This window comes from Oryctolagus cuniculus, chromosome 2, assembly GCF_964237555.1.
Source record: "Oryctolagus cuniculus chromosome 2, mOryCun1.1, whole genome shotgun sequence".
Taxonomy (NCBI): Eukaryota; Metazoa; Chordata; class Mammalia; order Lagomorpha; family Leporidae; genus Oryctolagus; species Oryctolagus cuniculus.
Window position 1 is genome coordinate 29950519 of NC_091433.1, and position 20809 is coordinate 29971327.

The following is a 20809-nucleotide window of genomic DNA, read 5'->3' on the forward strand; positions in this document are numbered from 1 at the left end:
ATATAAAGAGAATCGAAAATGAATCTTGATATGAATGGAAGGGGAGAGGGAGTGGGAAAGCGGAGGGTTGCGGGTGGGAGGGACGTTATGGGGGGGAAGCCATTGTAATCCATAAGCTGTACTTTGGAAATTTATATTCATTAAATAAAAGTTAAAAAAATAAATAAAAAATAAAACATAAACCTGGTTGAATCCAACCGTTATAAGAGCCATTATAAGAACCCTTATAACGGAATAAGTCTGATGAAAAAAATGTTTCTGCAAAGATAGTACTATTTCACACTAACGTAATTATTAATAACCTCAAGTGGCTATTAGTATTTCCTAAAAAATCATACTCTCCTATGTAATTCTTGAATTTTGTGAATCAGTTCACACCTTTTCCTCTCTATTTCTCCAACGGTGTTGCTTCCTTCTCATTCTCAGCTCTGAACTTTCTTCACACTTTACAAAGAAAATATTGGGTCAAAGGAGATTTTTGAAACTTCCCACAATCCTTCCATGCATATATAACTGTTTACTACAGTTTGTCTTCTGTGTATACAGATTTCCCATGTATGATCCTCACTGACCCAACCACACCGCTTTTCTACCAAATTTTATCCTCTTGCCTAGTTATAACGTTGCATCAAAAAATCTCCCCCAGTGTAAATCTCCAATATTCCCCTTATTATGTGATAACTCAATAATATATAAGGATAATTTATAGGGTTCATGTATAAATAGAATTTAAAGATGTTTATTTTGGTGTAAAAATGTTTGAAACCTATGCATACTTTTCTCATAATACACATTTTCCATGAACTTCTGTTTTGTAGATACACTTATGTGTCATGTTATAAACAGACATATTATCTTTCCCAGCAAATTCACAAAACTGGATATAAATACTTCCAGGGTTGCCATCAAGCTTCCCAAGATGGTCAGAGCTGACAAAGAACCATCTCTTGATATTTTAGGAAACAGCTACCTTTCTTGGACTTTGGGGTCTTCGAAGTAGCAGCATTCTTAGGATCTAAGGGTAGAAGAGAGCAAAGGCAACAATTGCAGTGCAACAGAATTCTAAGATGAAAGTGTCCAGTGACTTACAGGACAGCAGACTGGGCCCCAAAACTCTCAGGGTGGGAATCCAGGTGAAGGTAATAAGCTCTTGAGATGCTGCCCAATAGTGAGTAAGTAGTAGGGAGTATGCAGGCAGGGATAGGGTAGTAAGAGAGAAACGTCTGTGGGTTATTCTGGAGACAAAGCAAGCCCCATAAAGGCTAGTAACCAACTTGATGGCAGATGTAATGAACAGGGTCGGGAACTGAGTTTTTAAAAATATAGAGCATAGTAGTTAAGGAAGCAATGCAATCCATAAGAAAGTCATATTAAAACAAGGTATCGGGCCGGCGCTGCGGCTCACTAGGCTAATCCTCCGCCTTGCGGCGCTGGCACACCGGGTTCTAGTCCCGGTCAGGGCGCCGGATTCTGTCCCGGTTGCCCCTCTTCCAGGCCAGCTCTCTGCTGTGGCCAGGGAGTGCAGTGGAGGATGTCCCAGGCGCTTGGGCCCTGCACCCCATGGGAGACCAGGAAAAGCACCTGGCTCCTGGCTCCTGCCATCGGATCAGTGCGGTGCGCTGGCCGCAGCGCGCCGGCCGCGGCGGCCATTGGAGGGTGAACCAACAGCAAAGGAAGACCTTTCTCTCTGTCTCTCTCTCTCACTGTCCACTCTGCCTGTCAAAAAACAAACAAACAAACAAACAAACAAGGTATCAACACAAACATGACCTGCACTTCCCTCCTCCTTAGAGAACATGGAATTTATGCTTGGGGTCAGGGAGGTAAAAGCTCATGAACCAAGCTTTGTCAGCTAAGGACACAGGAAATTTTCTGAGAACTCATAAGGGACAGGCAGACAGCTGAGATCCTACTTTCCCAGAGAAGAAATGGCAGTCTCTTCAGTTTGACTTGTACTAAATCTTGATGCTGTCTTTGAACGCCTTGCCCTTTGTAACCTTTTTGATTGACTCTTACTGTTTGGTGCCTGGAACTGGTTCTCTCAGTTCAGCCAGGTGTTACTCAGGATCCTGAGATGTAGTTGAAGCTGCCACTGTCATGGTGACTTTTTTTTTTAACTTGTCCACATTACTCTCAAGCTGCTGCAGGCCTGGTTGACCCAACTCAGTTGACCCAACTCAGCTGCTCCTCAAGTCCTGACAGCAGAACCTCACAGCCCATACCCCACTCCTGAATGGATTAGGCAATGACACTGAGATCCTGGCATGGGATGAAGGGATGTTCTTCCAGATGCTGGAGTCACCATCCAGCCACTGATCACACTGGGCCAGGGAACAATGAAGGACATTGGATTCTCAGCCTCTATCACAAGGTCTTCCACCTGCCACATGTTATACTGGGCCAGGGTTTCCAGCAACACTGCACATGCGATGCATTTGACTTAAACAGCCATGGTGATCACTGATAGGTCTCAAAGCTTATCCTTCTGAGTATTTATGAGTGGGGGAAGATTCCAGGCTTCAGCTAAGTAGTTCTTCATATGTCTCATAGGAAATAATGTGAGCAGTAAGAACGTGGAAGCAAAGATACTCTCAGTAAGCTCTCTAACATTCATCTATGCAGCACATCCCCAAAACACATAGGAACCTGAGGCCTCAATACCTAGTGGATGAATAGGGCCAGTTCTGCCCTCTGAGTGGACTTGGCAAAGAACACTCTGCTGCTCTGCCTGTCACCCTCACCTCCTCACTCATGGCTGTACTGAGCTGAGGGACAGGCTGAGTGTCTGGAGCCTGTATCAAACTCTGCTGTGCCACGACCTGGAAGCTTCATCTGCCAACACACCAGGTGGGGCTGCCCCATGAACTTTTTGAAGACCCCCTATCTCTGAATTCCACTTCAGCCTCTACTACCAGCTCAGTGTTTCTTTTTTCTAATTAGCAAACTCCTCAAAAGAGGTTTCTGTGCTGACTGTGTCCAATTTTCCTCTCCCATCATCTCCTTAGCCCATTTCAACTAGAGGACTGCCCCCATCCTTTCAACAAAACTATTTCTTTAAATGTGACCAATGTTACTCATGCTGCAAAACCCAAAGATCAATTTGAGTTCTCATATTAACTGACCTATCAGCTGCATTGCAATTGGATGGTTATTCTGAATTCCTTTTTAAACTCTTTCATTTGGCTCCCAGAAATTCAGTCACCTTATTTTCTTCTTACATGTTGAACATACTTTCTCATTGCCTTCTGCTAGTTCCTCCTCCATTCCTGTCTCTAAATAGTAACATCTATAGGCACAGTCCTTGGTTTCTCTAAATATATTTTCTAGATTATCTAATCCAATGTCTTAAATATCATGTACCAAATTTACCAAATTTATATTTACATCATGTATTTTTCTCTACAATTTCACATTTAGATGATTAAATGCATACTTGACAACTTCACATGGATAACTTGGAGATACCTTGATTTAATGTACTGAAGACTAAATTTCCAGTAATAAGTGCCCACACTTTGACAATAGATAACATGAACTGAGAATGGGGATGGGCTACATTTCCAATGGAAAACTGAAGCTCCGATCAAGGTATAATAGATGCTAATAAAGAAAAAATAAATAAGGATCTACCATTTTTGAATTGCTAGATTGGCTAGAGACTGGAATTAAATCACCAACGTGACAATTGAAATGTAAGCATTATGCAAACGCTAAGCAAGCTCCCTTAGGAGCCACTCTTTGTAGATACTGTACATTACTTTTAGTAAGTAAGTTATAGATCCTGTGCTGTGTTTGTGCAAACATAGCCGATGGCTATGCAAATGAAGTACATGTGTTAAACCTTTGTAATAAATTTAATTAATTATGAACTTTGAGATGGAATAATTCCAAGATACTTTCCATTTAATGGCAATTTGAAAGGAAGCTACAAACATTCCCATCAAATGCAGTGGTTGTAAGCTAACAGGCATTATAATGACTTAGCATGGTTTTATAAGGTGCTTTCTTTGGTATGGTTGTAATTAAGTTCAAAATGCAGACTTATCATTCTGAATCTAAAGCATATGCTAATTTTAGAAAGATAGGGAAATGTATCAAACATTGTCACAATATAAGATAATTCCATAATTGTTTATCTGAGGACTTGTTTATAGTACCATACAGCCAAATTTTAGGCTAAATTTCCCATAGAATCCAATTACTGGGAGATACAAAAATGAAAACTGTTGAGTGGACTAATATAGGTTTCCATGGTGATAGAGAAGATTTATAAATCCTTGTCTTTATTTTTTCCTAGATTCATTTGTTTTTTCTTTTGTTTGTAGCACAATGAAATTTCAAAGGCTATTTAATTAAGGATTTGGTATAGTTGAGTGCCACTCCTATCAATGTTACTATCAAAATGATTCATAGAGTCCTTTGACCTTCCTTAATCTTAGTTTTTTGCAACTCTAAAATGAGGAACAAGTTTAGATGAATGTTTAACAGAGTAAAACATTTTAAAGCTGTGTTACATACCTGTCTAGTATCTTTCTTAACTCTGCAATTACATAAATCATTATGTAAACTGATTTTCCTGGGAAAGCAATTGTGGTACATTTGATTAAGCCCTGGATGGAGTTTTGGGCTCATGGCTTCAGTCTTGACCAACCCAGGATGTTGTGGGCATTTGGGCAGTAAGCCAGAAAATGGAAGATACTGTGTGTGTGTGTGTGTGTGTTTCAGATACATAAGTGAATAAGTAAACATTTTATTAAAAACTGGTTTTGTTTGCAACTTGCATGGCATGTAATTTGGATTGGCATTCTAAGATACTATATATTATCAATTTCAATAGCTACCTGGTTTATACTATTAGATGACTGTCTTTGTTTTAGAAGAGAAAAACGTGAATTTGAAAAAAATGAAGTAACAAAATATAAAAATCTAATAAACAGGATTATGTTTAAAAAATTAAACAAGGGACATGTATTGTGGCACATTGGGTTAAACTGCAACATCCGCATCCCATACATGAGCTCCTAGTTTAAGTACTACCTACTCTGCACAGCTGATCCAGTTTCATGCTAATGATCTTGGAAAGCAGCATATTACAATCAAATTACTTGTGTTATTACCACCCAAGTTGGGAAACCCAGATGAAATTCCTGGCTCCCATATTTGGCCTAGATCAGCTTCCACAGTTGTGTGCATATGTGGAGTGAATCCGCAGATACAAGAAGTTAAAATGGCTTATTGTAATCTAGTGAATTAATTCTTTTTTTTAAAGACTTATTTTATTTATTTGAAAGGCAGAGTTACAGAGAGGCAGAGGCAAAGAGAGAGAGAAGTCTTCTACCTGCTGGTTCACTCCCCAGAAGGCCACAATGGCTGGAGCTGCATCAGTCCAAATCCAGGAGCCAGGAGCTTCCAGGTGGTGGCTTTACCCGCTAAGTCACAATGCCAGCCCCAAATTCTAACGATGTTTTTTTCTGGTATCATTAGTCCTGAATGATTAGTTATTCATCTTTTTTCATCCTCTTACTCCTTCATATAGATTAGTAAATCAAAGAATCTGAATATTTTTCCAATACATAACTATTCATTTACTGTCTTATTTCTATCAATTTATTTGTTTCAAAGAGCTATGTAAGAGGATAAAGTATAAAAAAAATTAAGAAAATGTAAGGATTTGGGAAGACTTAAAGAGGAGTTTCCTATATTCCAAGCAGGAACAACCACCAGGACCAAGAAAAATAATGTGATTCAGTAACATGGATAGCACCATACACTTCACTGTGTGTGGCTTTTCAAGAATGCCTTCAAAGCTCTCAAACCTCACTTAATAAGACCTCCTCTAACTCACCATATGAAGACATAATGCCATGTGTCTCTTTTTCATTTCCAGTGAACAAATAAACAATTTCCACAGTTGAATTATATGTATTTTAACTATAAATGTAACACTGAGATACTGACTTTGCATAATTTCTTGATTTACATTCTGATACATATGAATCCTCCAGTGTGCTGATAATAAAGGTTGTGATATGATTAGTTCACAAATACTCTTGGTACACATTCTGACCACCATTGTAACATTTCAAATGGATTAGCTTGGAGTCAACACTGTGGCACAGCAGGCAAAGCCATTACCTGCAGTGCCAGCATCCCATGTGGTCACTGGTTCTAGTCCTGGCTGCTCCACTTCCAATCCAGTTCTCTGCTATGGCCTGGGAAAGCAGTGGAAGATGTCCCAAGTCCTTGGGCTCCTGCACCCACATGGGAGACCTGGAGGAAGCTCCAGGCTCCTGGCTCTGGATTGGTGCAGCTCCGGCTGTTGCAGCCATCTAGGGAGATATCTCACTCTCTCTCCGCTTCTGCCTCTGTGCAACTCTGCATTTCAAATAGATAAATAAATCTTTCATAAATAAATAAATAAAATGGATTAGATTGTCAGTTATCTAGGGATATCTTAATGCTCTTATCTGCTAATTTTACAGAGATATGTTTCTAGAGTTGATTACATAAAGCATAAGGGTTAGGAACCTCGTTAGCACAGTAGGTAGCGCATCAGTCTCACAAAGCATAAGGCTTTTACTATGTTCTTTGAAACTTGCAATGTAAGCTTTAAAAACATTCTGACTGTAATAGTATACAGCATACACACACACACTCACACATACATTTTTTTTTAAAGCAGAGTTGTTCTCATAGGATTTTGTCAAGTTGGGGTGTATGTAACACATTTTACAGAAATATAACCCACTGCATTTTAAATGTCTTCATTTCTGGCAATTATACATACATTTTTTACATCCTTTGGCTATATTTATGTAAAATATAGAACTAAAGATTTGAGATAAGTCTTAGTTGATATAATTCTCAACCTAAACTCAAGTTAATCTTTCCTTTTTTTTGATATCATTTTCTTCACTTTAGAAATAAATTTGTCAACTTAAAGCTTAGATTTTAGTCTTACAGATTTTCCCAAAGATTGTCACCTTCTACAACTGTTCATATATCCACAGAATGGCCTCATTTTCTCTCTTAATAGTAGGCTAGGACTACCAGTTAAAATATCACAGACTGGGTGGTTCAAATAGCATAAATTTAATTTTTCCCAGTTTGGGGGGCTGGAAGTCCATAACCTAGGCTCTGGATCCATTAGTGTCTGCTGGGGCCCTTCTTCGTGACTTGAGGATAGCTGCTTTTTCTCTGTGCTCCCACAGCATTTAATACACCCTAATTGGTTCCTCAAATAGAGTCACATCAAATGTTAAGGCTTCAACATAAATTTTGGGGTGATACAATTCAGTTCATAACATTCATGTTTTTTTTTTTAATTTTGATTGTTATTTGGATACTTTTTCACAGATCCTCAATATAATATTTTAAATTTGGAATATCAAAAATTTATGAGTATAAAGTAATTTTCTCCTAAATTCAATAAGTATCTACCTCCAAAAGGTAAAAGATAAAACTTATGAAGTCACTTTCTGCTTTACAACTTCAATAAATATCCAATCAGTGATATCAATCTTTTCATAAAAGTTTCATATAGTATCATAATATTACTTCTTGTAACCCTACAATAACAATGACAACATATTTTCTGTTTTCCAGAGATGAGTACCATAAAACAGATATTTGGTGTACATAAAATATACTTATAAAATGAAGAGTATATATTTATTTTCATATTTCTCTTTGAAATTTCTCAGTATTTGAAAACTGTAAAAAATCCTATTTCATACTTTAACATTTCATGCCAAATACTTTATTTTTTAAAGATATTTTATTTATTTTGGAATTCAGCATTATAGAGAGACAGGGATAGAGGAGACAGAGTTCTTCCATCCACTAGTCCACTCCTCCGATGGCTACAATGGCCAGTAATGCCAGAGAAACTGAAACCAGGAGCCATGAGCTTCATCCAGATCTCTCACATGGAAGGCAGGTATGCAAACACTTTGGACCATCCTCTGCTACTTTTCCCAGGTCACTAGCAGGGAGCTGGTGCCCATATGGGATGTCAGTGTTGAAGGCAGCAGTTTAATCTGCTACGCCACACTATCAGCTCCATATATTAAAACATTTTTAAATATTTTTTTACATGTGAAATACATTAGACACTTTGAGCAAAGTGTGATCCATCCCTACATATATTTGTGAAATATATTCCAAGTATACATGTACATTCACCAGATATATGGCAACAAATTAAATTACATCGGTGAAGGTATTAAATATGTTACAGCTAATTTTGTTCATCTATAAAAAGTAATTTGTATCACATTTATATTTTTAAAAGTGATTTATTTGATGCTACTTTGGTCATTATGCCTTTTGTAAAAATTTCAAATAATTCCCTGGGTTAAGACATTTTGATTTTTATGTTCTCCAGCATTTTCAAATGTGTAAGATTTATATCGTTTCAATTAATGGTTAATTTGCATATTTCTAAAGCATTTTCAGTATTAGGAATGAAACAGTATTTTTTGCATACTCCTTATATCAAATGGGGGGCTTAACAAGGATTCTTTTCCTCAACACAGCTTCACTTATTTTCCTAAACAGGTTGATTTATTTTTTCTTGCTAATGGAAAGCTTTAATTATCATATAAAAACCACATATTCATATATCAAAATGGTCCCAGATTCTCTATAGTAATAGTAATTCTCTATAGTAATGTAAGTATTACTTACTATAGTATATAGGTAATACTTATATTACTGTAAGTATTCTGGAAATGAAATTATATCAGTAATACAAAATAACATAAAATCTTCTGGTTTATAACATAAACCATAAAACATGAAGATTTCTGATAGTGTTTTACATAAACTCATTTTAAAAGTTTCACCGAAGAACTGTTTGCTTTTATTTTTTTAAATTCTGGTTATTCTCACTATTTCATTATTATATTATAACAAATAATATTAGTAATACTATTTGTCATTTAACATAAATGTATGTGTGAGTGCATGAGTGAATGTGTGTGTGTATTCGTCATTTTCTGTTATAAGACATCCATGAGTTATGTTATTCCTATTCTATTTATGGGTGGAGAAATTTAGTTTAGAAACTACAAATAATATGTTTTCATGCTACCTAACTGAAAACAATAAAACACAGTTTAACAGTCTGGATCCAGAGCCACAGTGAACACCTCTTGAATTCTGTCTCATCTCCTTAATACCTAATTTTCCTTGAGTAGTTATAAGCAGCTGTGCGCAGAAGTGACCTGATAGAACCTAGCCACATCCTCACAGGGTTCTCCTTACTTCCGATCTAAGAATTCTATGCCTTGAATATTGGGTGCAATCTGTTGAAATCTTTACTTAGTATATGCTAAGTAGATCTTCTGTTATAAAGATAACTGAAAATGAATCGTGATGAAGAATGGGATGGGAGAGGGAGTGGGAGAGGTGATGATTGCTGGTGGGATGGAGGTTATGGGGGGAAAAGCTGCTATAATTCAAAAGTTGTACTTTGAAAATTTATATTTACTAAATAAAAGTTGAAAAGAAAAAAAAAGAATCCATCTGGACAATTGAAGCAATGCACAATGTCACAATGGATGGCAACAGTATCATAAATAATGGGAGGAAACAATAGGAAATTTTCTGTTTTAAGCACCTGCACTATCCTTGATTCAGTCATCTGCAGCGATTCAAATTAGTTGAAAAAGAATGTTTCAGTATCCAGATTAAGGACTAAAAATTTTAAATAAATATATTTGATATAGTAAAAAGATGAGCTAAAATATAATAAAATAATTGTGGGTATTGTGGTGCACCAGTTGGGCCACTGTCTTTAGTCTCATCAGGAAGCTTGACTGGGGAAGAACTCTCTTCCAAACTCATTAAAACTGTCAGCAGAATTCACTCCCTAACATGATTAATGATTTTGACTTCTAGCTGGCTGTTGATTGGAAGCTGTACCAGGCTCTAGAGGCTGCCTATGGTTTCCTAAGAATTACCACAGTTCTAATGTGTGAACTTTCCCAATATAAGCCCTTATTTCATCAAGCTTACACAGAGTCTGATTTTTTTATCTTAATTATCTCTCCAAAACTCTTCTTCACTTCTGTATGCTTCTATTTAAAGCAAATCACAGCTTCTTCCCACATTCAGAAGGAAGGAATTGCAGCCAGTGCTGTGGCGTAGTAGGCTAAGCTTCTGCCTGCAGTGCCAGCTTCCCATATGGGTGCCAGTTCATGCCCGGCTGCTCCTCTTCCAATCCAGCTCCCTGATTACACCCTGGGAAAGCAGTAGAACATGGCCCAAGTGCATGGGTCCCTGCACCCACATGGGACCAGTCATTGTGGCCATTTTGGGGGTGAACCAGCAGATGGAATACCTCTCTCTGCCTCTCCCTCTCTCTGTCTGTAACTCTGCCTCTCAAATAAATAAGTAAAATCCTGAAGAGAAAAAAAAAAGGTTGAAAGAACTATACAGGATATGAACACCAAGGGATAGGAATCAGGGAAACCACACTCATGTCTGCCCATTGCACCACATGGATAGTAACTGTTGTTGTTTTTTGTCTTTTGGCATGTGTTTGAGATCATGAGGTTTGAAGCAGGACAGACATAAGTTAGAGGCTTGGCTCTGTTAATTGTTAACTTGGTGAAGTTTATAAATTGCTTTACTTCTTGAAATGTCAGTTCTCTCATTCATAAAGTATAGGCAACAATACATCTCTTCTGGAGAAGATTTCAAGATGATGTATTTGCCACATTAATATCATATCCACAACTTAATATCATACAAAATACACTAATTGTCATTGGTATTGCATTTATTCAAATTTGTATCTTTATGGGAATAATTTGTCCTAAAGAAATGTAATCTTGAGTTGTAAATATTTTTGAACAGTTTATTTCTAGAATAAATATAATATACAGACATGTACAGGGTGTCTAAATCTATCTATTTGCTAACCTCAAACATGTAAAAGGGAAATTGATGGGATCAGTCTTATAAATAAATAACTTCAGTGGAATCTTACAAGAATTTTCTTGTACTCTTTCAATTTTGAGTGCTTTGGAATTAGCTCCTAAAGGAAATAATTCTGTCAATCCTCTTATTTTGTTATTAAGTTCTCCAGGCACTATTTGAGTTTTCTCTAATGTTTTGTCTTTTTCCCCTCATTACATCTCTTTCTTTTCACCTGGCTCCAGATTTCAACCCTTTACAGTAGCAGTTAAATATTTATAAAGCTTAAACTACAGACTTCCTTTCAAAATGACTGCAAAATTGAAAAGTGAAACTGAATATCTAGTGATAGAAACACGAACAACTATGTTAACATGTTGAATTCTGGAAAGCATGAATAAATTCTGGAGAACTGTGATTATCAGGTTCTGTTCCCAAATTACAGAAGGACTATTTCTTCTAACTTTTATGAAATCTATTTTTGGAAATGACCCAGAAAAAAAATTAACAGTGACAATTTCAGAAGCTACAAACTCTATAGTAAAATCCAACTAGGATTTCAAACTTGGCATCTCTTCCCTCTAATAATGCCAAGTAGGGAAGAGAGGGGAACAGTGGAACTGACATTTATTGAGAATTACCTACCCACGAGCCCTTTTAGTTAACTTTAAAAATATTTTCATTTAGTACCTTCATTTCATGAAATTTGTTTATGGTAGGTAAAGGAAAATGTTCTAAAATGTGACCAATTTTGTAATTTATTTGGTAATCTTAAAATATTTAAAGTTTTAGACTTATACTTGTCAAAAGAAAGATAGACTCACATTTTTCAGTGTCTGTCAAATCCATCCACAATTTAAAAAAATAAAAAGATTGTTACTGCTAAGTTGATTCTGAAACACACACACACGGTTACTTCAAAAAGTTTATGGAAAAACTTAGATAAATTTGGAGTAGACACTGCCTAGCAATTTAAGCACCAGTTGAGATACTCACATCCCACATTAAAGCATCCAGGTCCCAACTCCAATCCCAATTCCAGTTTCCTGCTTTTGTGCACCCTGGGGGGCAGCAAGTGATGACTCCAGTGATTGGGTCCCTACCTCTCACTGGGAGATTTGGATTGTGTTTTCATTTCCTGGCCTTGGGTTCAGCTCCGTCCCAGCCTTTGGAGACATTTAAGGCATGAACCAGTGGGTTACAAAGCTCTCTGTCTCTGTCTCTCTTTCTTTTTCCCTCTCTCTGCCTCTAAAATGAATTAAATAAATAAATACATTTATTTTGGAATTAAAATGTGAAATCTGTAAATAATACATAATATTATCCAATCCAGCCTGGGATATCATTGCCAATTTTTCTTATTGACATTCAAAATTGAAAGAAACTGATTATATTTCAGGTTTACATCCTATGTTTTCTAGCCTAAAAGGTCCACCCACTGTGTTGCCAATGATTCATATTTCTTGCCACTTTTTTTCCCCTGTGGCTCACAATAATTATCAGGATTGTTCTTTGTTCCTATCAAAAACCTCCACCTGCCAAAGCCCATGCATTACATTAAAATTATCTCAAACTAATATGCCATCAACATCACTCCCTACCCCGTGTTATGCTTTCTTCCTCTGGACTCTCAGAATACCTAATATAATTTACTTGTATTAAAATTCTTTCCTTGTGTGTGCATATATGTGCTAGCATGCGTTTTCTTTACTAAATTCTAAGTAATTGGAAGGCACAAAGTCATTTTCTTTTGCATTTTACATATCTAATTGAATGTCATTGACTATAAAATGGTTTTGAAATTATATAATTTCAATTTCTCTTGTTTTAGATAAATTTTTTCTTAATAAATACTTATCTGAGCTCTCTCTCAGATATATGTATGTGTGTGTTTCTCTCTCCCTGCCTCCCAAATACATAAAAAAGTAATACACATTTTAAAAGAAAGTTAAAAAAATAATTCTTTGCCTATTGTTATATTCTTTTTTCCTCTGACAACGTAAGAATAAGGTTCTATTGGTGCCTTAGGCACTGGCCCCTGTTACCTGATTAAATGTAGCTAAAACATTAATATTCTCATTAAAATAAGCCCTCTTCCTGTCTTCTGGGCAATATCTGCTATTGTACTTCTTTCCAGAATCAAACTTTTAACTTTTTCTCAGGTTGTGTTTCAAGTTCTGTATTAAGAAAGCAGAATGTCAACCAAATCATTTTCCCTCTCATTAACTCTTACAATACGAACCCAAGATATTTATAAAGAACTAACAGTGCCCAGTCGTCAAGTACTCCTCTCCACGATGCCTATAGAAAACTGGTTAAGAAACAGGTAGTCAGGTATTTAATTTCTCTGAATGTTCAAACACAAAATAATTTTTCTGTGTACATTAAAATATTTTTATCTGTTATATTTATTAATGATACACTAATAAAGGATAGGTGGATTTAAATATAGAACTTAATTATCAAGAAATTCACAGTGGCTAGGATTTTATTTTTAAAATGTTTATCTTAGGCCAGCGCCGTGGCTCAATGGGCTAATCCTCTGCCTTGGGGCGCCGGCTCAGCGGGTTCTAGTCCCGGTTGCCTCTCTTCCAGGCCAGCTCTCTGCTGTGGCCCGGGGAGTGCAGTGGAGGATGGCCCAAGTGCTTGGGCCCTGCACCCCATGGGATACCAGGATAAGCACCTGGCTCCTGGCTTCGGATCAGCGCGGTGAGCCGGCCACAGCGCACCGGTTGCAGTGACCACTGGAGGGTGAACCAACGGCAAAAAGGAAGACCTTTCTCTCTGTCTCTCTCTCTCACTGCCCACCCTGCCTGTCAAAAAAAAAAATAAATAAATAAATAAATTAAAAAAATAAAATGTTTATCTTATTGTTGTTCTATTACTAGAAAATAGTTGATATTTCATCTCATTACAATGCTAATGGGTAACCCAAAAACTAAACCTAAAAAGTGAATTAAAGTTAGGTAGATTAGCCTTGGAGCTACATCCCATTACATCTCTCACTGACTGCAGGTTTACAGGTTAAATCCAATTGTTTAAGAACAAAGACCTATGGAAACCTTAACACATCACTTTCACCCATATCAAGATACAGACCACAGCAGAACATTCATGACCATTTTAAAGCATCAGCTTCCTACAGTGTGATATGGAAGCAACCCCCAAAATTACTCAGAATATATACATTTAAAATTTTAATACAGTAAAGGATCGGGAGGCATAGGAGAAGGAAAGCACACGCATCAGGAGAGCTGAAAGACGCAGGCACAGCTGCCTAGGGTTCCTGCTCAGCCACACAAAATCTGCTTTATCTTCAAATGAGAAATCAGGAAGACATGTGGGAGAAGTATAGGTTTCAACGAGGTCAGAGAAGGTTTTCAGCAGGGTTGTGTGTATAAGCGTCTTTTCATGTAGCCAAGCCAAGTTTCTGATTAAATCAGACACAGACTAAGCAAAAGGATAAACATCAAAATGCTAATTATTGGCAACATCCAAAGAGCTTTGAGGATTATCTTAAAGAAATATTTAATTTTAACAACTCGAACTTGACTTGTAATGCCCAAGCTTGGCATTTTTTTCATATTTTGCCATTGACAAAACTTAATTTTTTTTATAAACGTCAATAGATGGATCAATGAAGCAAGTAACTCTTAACCAAATCTAGTTTGTCCCCTAGCTGATCATTGGTATTCATTCCATAGAAATGTTGGCTCAAACTTCAAACATATTTGATGGTCTTTAGAAGTATTATCATGAGTTATATTAAAATAATCAAAATAACCTTTCCAATTACACTAGAATCTTATCAAATAGTAATTGAATTATTGTTCAGAATAAATTCTATTAAAATGAATTAGTTACAACTGTAATGCTTTAAACTACAAATTTTCTGGACCTCCCCCAAAATGTGTGCTCAATCCATATTCCAAATAGTATAGTATGATATATCAGTTACAAATATTTGTTGTCCTTTGGATTCAAAGTCTATTGTAAGGAAACAGCATACGTATTCTTTCATGTTATAAGAATGTAATACTCAACTTCCCCACCTGTGCAATCCTAATCAAGTGTAATAGGCCTTAAACTCTGATTAACTGCATTGCTGAACACAGCACATTTTGTTTCTGCACCTATGTGTTAGTTTGGAGGCAACTATGCAAATCACATGATCTCTTCATAAACTCCCTAAGGCAGGGAGACATAGCACCCCACAAGTTCATTTTTCATGCTTCAGCTGGCAACGTGCAGGGCCAATGTCCTTGAGTTAACTTTACCTTTATTTGTAGCATAGTTCCAAGCCCCTCTTTTATCAGTATGCGTGTTCTGTCCCATCTTCTTTCTCCAAGATGATGTCAGTTAAGGTTTTCATTTTTTTAATGTCCTTTGTTTTCCCCTAAAGTTCCATTATATATCTAGGCCACTTGTTGTCTTTCCTTCCTTCCCTTCAACAAAGCCAATATAGGCCCATAAATAATCCTTTTCAGTACCTCTCTCATTAAAGAAAAATTTGACCAGTCCTAGGAATACAAGACCTGTGCTAATTAAGCCTAAATAACTTCTAGAACAATTTAGCAAATATTATATATTGATTTATCCATCAGACTGACAATTGACCACAGAACTGAATGGCAACCTGTGCATCCTATTAAATGAGTGGTTCTTAATGTTTAAGAAGCATGAGAGTATTCTATACTTAGATTGTTCAACTACTTTCTAATTCTGGTTCATTGAAATGCAGCACATAGAGGGGATAGGAAATATATATCTTCATGCATTTCCCCTTAGATGTGTGTTCAAATTAAGTAATTTACATATCAAAAATATTATGGTTAGGGCAGGTGTTTGGTGCTGCAGATCTACCAGGGATGTCTGCTTCCTGTATCACAGAGCCTGGGTTCAAGTGCTAGCTCTGGTTTTGATTTCAGCTTCCTGCTAATGTGTACCCTGGGCAGCATGGTGATGGCTCAAGTACTTGGGTCCCTGTTACCCCAACAGGAGACCCAGATTAAGTCTCTAGCTCCTGGGTTCAGCCTTGCCCAGCTCCAGCTTTTATGTGTACTTGGGGAGTGAATCAGCAGATCGAGGATCTCTCTCTGTTTCTTCCTTTTCCCCTGTTTTTCAAATAATAAATAAATATGAAGATGAAAAATATAAGGGTCCTTTAAAAAGTTCATAGCACTCCATATTTCTGAAAAACTATACATGGCTTTTAAATTTTTTTTGCATCCAAAACTAATTTTGGTTCCATTTTTCTACAAACTTTTTGAAGTACCCATTTATACTGCTCAAGCTACAAGGTATATGGAACTCTATTCTAAATTCCCTGTATGGGACAATTAACTGAATTAACATCTTCTCATTCAGAAACTGGCACTATCTCAGATAACCTTTTCTTCTTAGGGATCAGTTACCAGAAGAAAGCCTGTCTTGTGCCGTTAAGTCTCCCTGCTCTCAATATACTTTTTAAATTAGACTTAAATTAGACTTTAAATGACAGACACATAATGTCATATTGGCACATACCCATAGAGGTACATTACAAAAACTTGATACATGTTCATACTGTGCGAGGATCAAATCAGAGCAATTCACATTTATGTCTCAAAGGTTTATTTATATGTGCTGGGAAACTTTGGACCCTTCTAGTTTTAAAAACTATATCGTAAATTATTGTAGACTACAGTTGCACAATTGTGCTATTGTGCACAAAGTTAATTTCCTCCTACATAACTATGTTTGGAACTTATTACCAAACATCTTTCTATTTCCATTTTTTTCACCATTCCTAACATTTAGTAGTCACTCTCCTACTTTTCATCTAAGAGATAGATACTTTTAGATTTCACAAATGAGTGATAACACTCAGTATTGATTTTCTGTGCCTGGAACACTTCCATGAACATAATGTCATCCATTTCCATCAACTTTGCTACAAAAATCAGGATTTAATTATTTGTATGTTTAAATAATATTTTGTTATGTGTATATATATATATATATATAGCACACTTTTTGTATCCAGTCATTTGTTGATGAATACACTGGTTAATTCCGTATCTTAGCTACTGTGAATAGTATTGCAATAAATATGAGAATGCTGATATCTTTTTGATACTGTGATTTTAATTCCTTTGATTCTGTATCAATTGTTGGGATTACATATGATAGTTCTATCTTTAGTGCTTTGAGGAACTTCTACACTGTTATCCTTAAAGGCAATCCTAATTTTCATTCTCACCAATGATGCAAAGGAGTTTCCCTTTCCCTATGGTCTTGCCAGTATTTATTATTTTTCATAATAGCCATTTTTTAAAGATTTTTATTTATTTATTTGACAGGTAGAGTTACAGACAGTGAGAGAGAGAGACAGAAAGGTCCTCTCCACTGGTTCACTCCCCAAATGGCAGCAACGGCCAGAGCTACGCCTATCTGAAGCCAGGAGCCAGGTGCCTCCTCCTGGTCTCCCATGTGGGTGCAAGGCCCAAGCACTTGGGCCATCCTCCACTGCCTTCCCAGGCCACAGCAGAGAGCTAGACTGGAAGAAGAGCAACCACGACCAGAACCCGGTGCCCATATGAGATGTCGGCGCCACAGGCAGAGGATTAACCTAATGCGCCTCAGCACCAGCCCCCTCATAATAGCCATTTTAACTAGGGTATTCTGATTTTGAATTGTGTTTTCCTGATAGCTAATGATATTCAGTGTTTTTCATGCATTGTTAGTTATTTGTATTTTTTTTCAGTACTGTCTATTCAGATTCTTTGTTCATTTTTAAGAAAAAAAATTTGTTTATTTGAAAAGTAGAGAAAGACACAGAGACAGGCATACAGAAAGAGATCCTCCAGCCACTGTTCCAATCCTCAAACACCTAAAACAGCTAGTGTAGGGCCAATCCAAAGCCAGGAACTCAATCTGAGTTTCCCCCATAGTTGGTAGGGCCCAAGTATTAGGACCATCACTGCTGCCTCCCAGGGTGTGCATTAGCAGGAAGCTGGACTCAGAGGCAGACCCTGGAATTGGATCTATGTATTCTGAAATGGGATGTGGGCATTACAAGAAGCATCTAAACCACTGAGGCAAATGCCTGCCATTGTTTCTCATTTTTAATCAGATTGCTTAGATTTTTGTTGTTGCTAGTTTTTTTAGTTTCCTATGTAAACTGGATATTGATCCTTTGCCAGATGAATAATTTGCAGATATTTTCCCATTTTTAATTTGTCTCTATATTCTGTTGACTGTATCCTTTTACGTGCAAAGGTTTCCTAGTTTTATGTAATACTATTCGTGTTTTTTTACGTTGGTTGCCTTTGCTTTTGAGTCTTTTAGAAAGACTCTTCTACACCAGCATCTGGAAATGTTTACCATATGACTTGTTTTATTAATTCCATGGCTCCAGTCCTGATATTAAGATCTTCAAATTCAATTTGAGGAATTTTTGTATGAAATAAAAGGTAGGCAGTTTGTCTTACTTTTCTGCATATGTACATCCAAGTTGTGGCAGCAATATTTTTGGAGCAAATATACTTTCTCACATGTACATTCTTTGTGCATCTATTGAAAATCAGTCAGTTCTTGGCCGGTGCCATGGTTCACTAGGCTAATCCTCTGCCTGCGGCGCCAGCACACCAGGTTCTAGTCCCAGTTGGGGCACCAGATTCTGTCCCGGTTGCTCCTCTTCCAGTCCAGCTCTCTGCTGTGGCCCAGGAGGGCAGTAAAGGATGGCCCAAGTGCTTGGGCCCTGCACCCACATGAGAGACCAGGAGAAGTACCTGGCTCCTGGCTTTGGATCGGCACTGTGCACAGGCCATGGCGGCAATTTGGGGGGTGAACCAATGGAAAAGCAAGAACTTTCTCTCTGTCACTTTTTCTCACTGTCTATCTCTGCGTGTCCAAAAATAAAAATAAAAATAAAAAAAGAAAAGAAAATCAGTCAGTTCTTTACATGAGGATGAATCTCTGGGTTCTCTCTTCTGTCCCTTTGGTCTGCATGCCAGCTTTTTTTTTTTTTAACTTTTATTTAATGAATATAAATTTCCAAAGTACAGCTTATGGATTAAAATAGCTTCCCCCCCATAACGTCCCTCCCACACGCAACCCTCCCCTTTCCCACTCCCTCTCCCCTTCCATTCACATCAAGATTCATTTTCGATTCTCGTTATATATAGAAGATCAGTTTAACATTCTTTAAGTAAAGATTTCAACAGTTTGCTCCCACACAGAAACATAAAGTGAAAGATACTGTTTGACTACTAGTTATAGCATTAAATCTCAATGTACAGCACACTAAAGACAGAGATCCTACATGAGGAGTGAGTTCACAGTGACTCCTGTTGTTGACTTAACAAATTGACACTCTTGTTTAGGGCCTCAGTAATCACCCTAGGCTCTTGCCATGAGCTGCCAAGGCTAGGGAAGCCCCCTGAGTTCACCGACTCTGATCATATTTAGACAAGGCCATGGTCAAAGTGGAAGTTCTCTCCTCCCTTCAGAGAAAGGTACCTCCTTCTTTGATGACCTGTTCTTTCCACTGGGATCTCACTCACGGAGATCTTTCATTTAGTTGTTGTTGTTGTTGTGTTGTTGTGTTTTTTTTTTTTTTTTCAGAGTGTCTTGGCTTTCCATGCCTGAAATACTCTCATGGGCTTTTCAGCTGGATCCACATGCCTTAAGGGCTGATTCTGAGGCCAGAGTGCTGTTTAGGACATCTGCCATTCTATGGGTCTGCTGTGTATCTCACTTCCCATGTTGGATTATTCTCTCCCTTTTTGATTCTATCAGCCAGTATTTGCAGACACTATTCTTGTTTATGTGATCACTTTGGTTCCTAGTCCTATCATTATGATCAATTGTGAACAGAAATTGATCACTGGGACTAGTGAGATGGCATTGGTACATGCCACCTTGATGGGATTGAATTGGAATCCCCTGCTATGTTTCTAACTCTACCGTTTGAGGTAAGTCAGCTTGAGCATGTCCCGAATTGCACATCTCTTCCCTCTCTTATTCCCACTCTTATATTTAACAGTGATCACTTTTCAGTTAAGCATGCCAGCTTTTAAGTTAGTATCATGCTGCTATGCTGCTATTGTTTTGTATTCTATCATGAAGTCCAGTATTGTGATGCCTACAGCTTGGTTCTTGGTCCAAAGGGTTTCTACAGGTCTTTGGGGCCTTTTTGGTTCAAAAAAGGTTTTATGATTTTTTTCTATTTCTGTGAACAATGTTGGTATTTTGATGGAGAATACATTCTATACAAACCTGAACCTTAAGTAGTGTGAACACCTTAAAAATATTAACTCTTCCAATCCATGAATGTGCAATTTCTTTCCATTGTGTTGTTTTCTCTTTAATTTCATTAATCAGAGTTTCTTAACTTTTATTGTAAAGATCTTTCACTTCCTTGGTTAAATTCATTCCTAATTTTTTTTTGCAATCTGTTAACATGAAATTATTCTGCCTTCTCAAGCAACCATCATAGATTATGAATAATTGTAATGATAAGCAAGTGTGTTGCAGTTTTCAACATAATTGAGAGATAAACTCTAAATTAATTCTAAAAATTACATTCTTATAATCTCTTTGTTCACTTTTCAAATGGAAGACATATTCATTGGACAAATAAGAAAAGCAAGCTTGAATATATATTTATAAATGAGAATGCTTTAATATTTGTAAAAATAGAATATAATTTCAAAAGTTTTTATAATGTATGTTCAAATTCATTTCTTGCCTCTCATTAACCTGAAAATATATGCATATGCAATTTAAAAACCATATTTATTCATAGGTGCCAATCTTCTGTATGCTAGCATTATAAGCTATTTGTTGCATATGTTATCTACATTTTATTTTGTAATTGTTTATTGGAAGAAAATAAAATAGG

The 20809-nt window shown here is 36.9% G+C and overlaps 1 pseudogene; it reads right to left on the reverse strand.

Annotated features, from left to right (window-relative positions):
• Positions 1 to 87: 87 nt before the first annotated feature.
• The window catches only part of LOC127486561 (COP9 signalosome complex subunit 7a pseudogene), a 156381-nt pseudogene continuing 135659 nt past the window's right edge, over positions 88 to 20809 (reverse strand).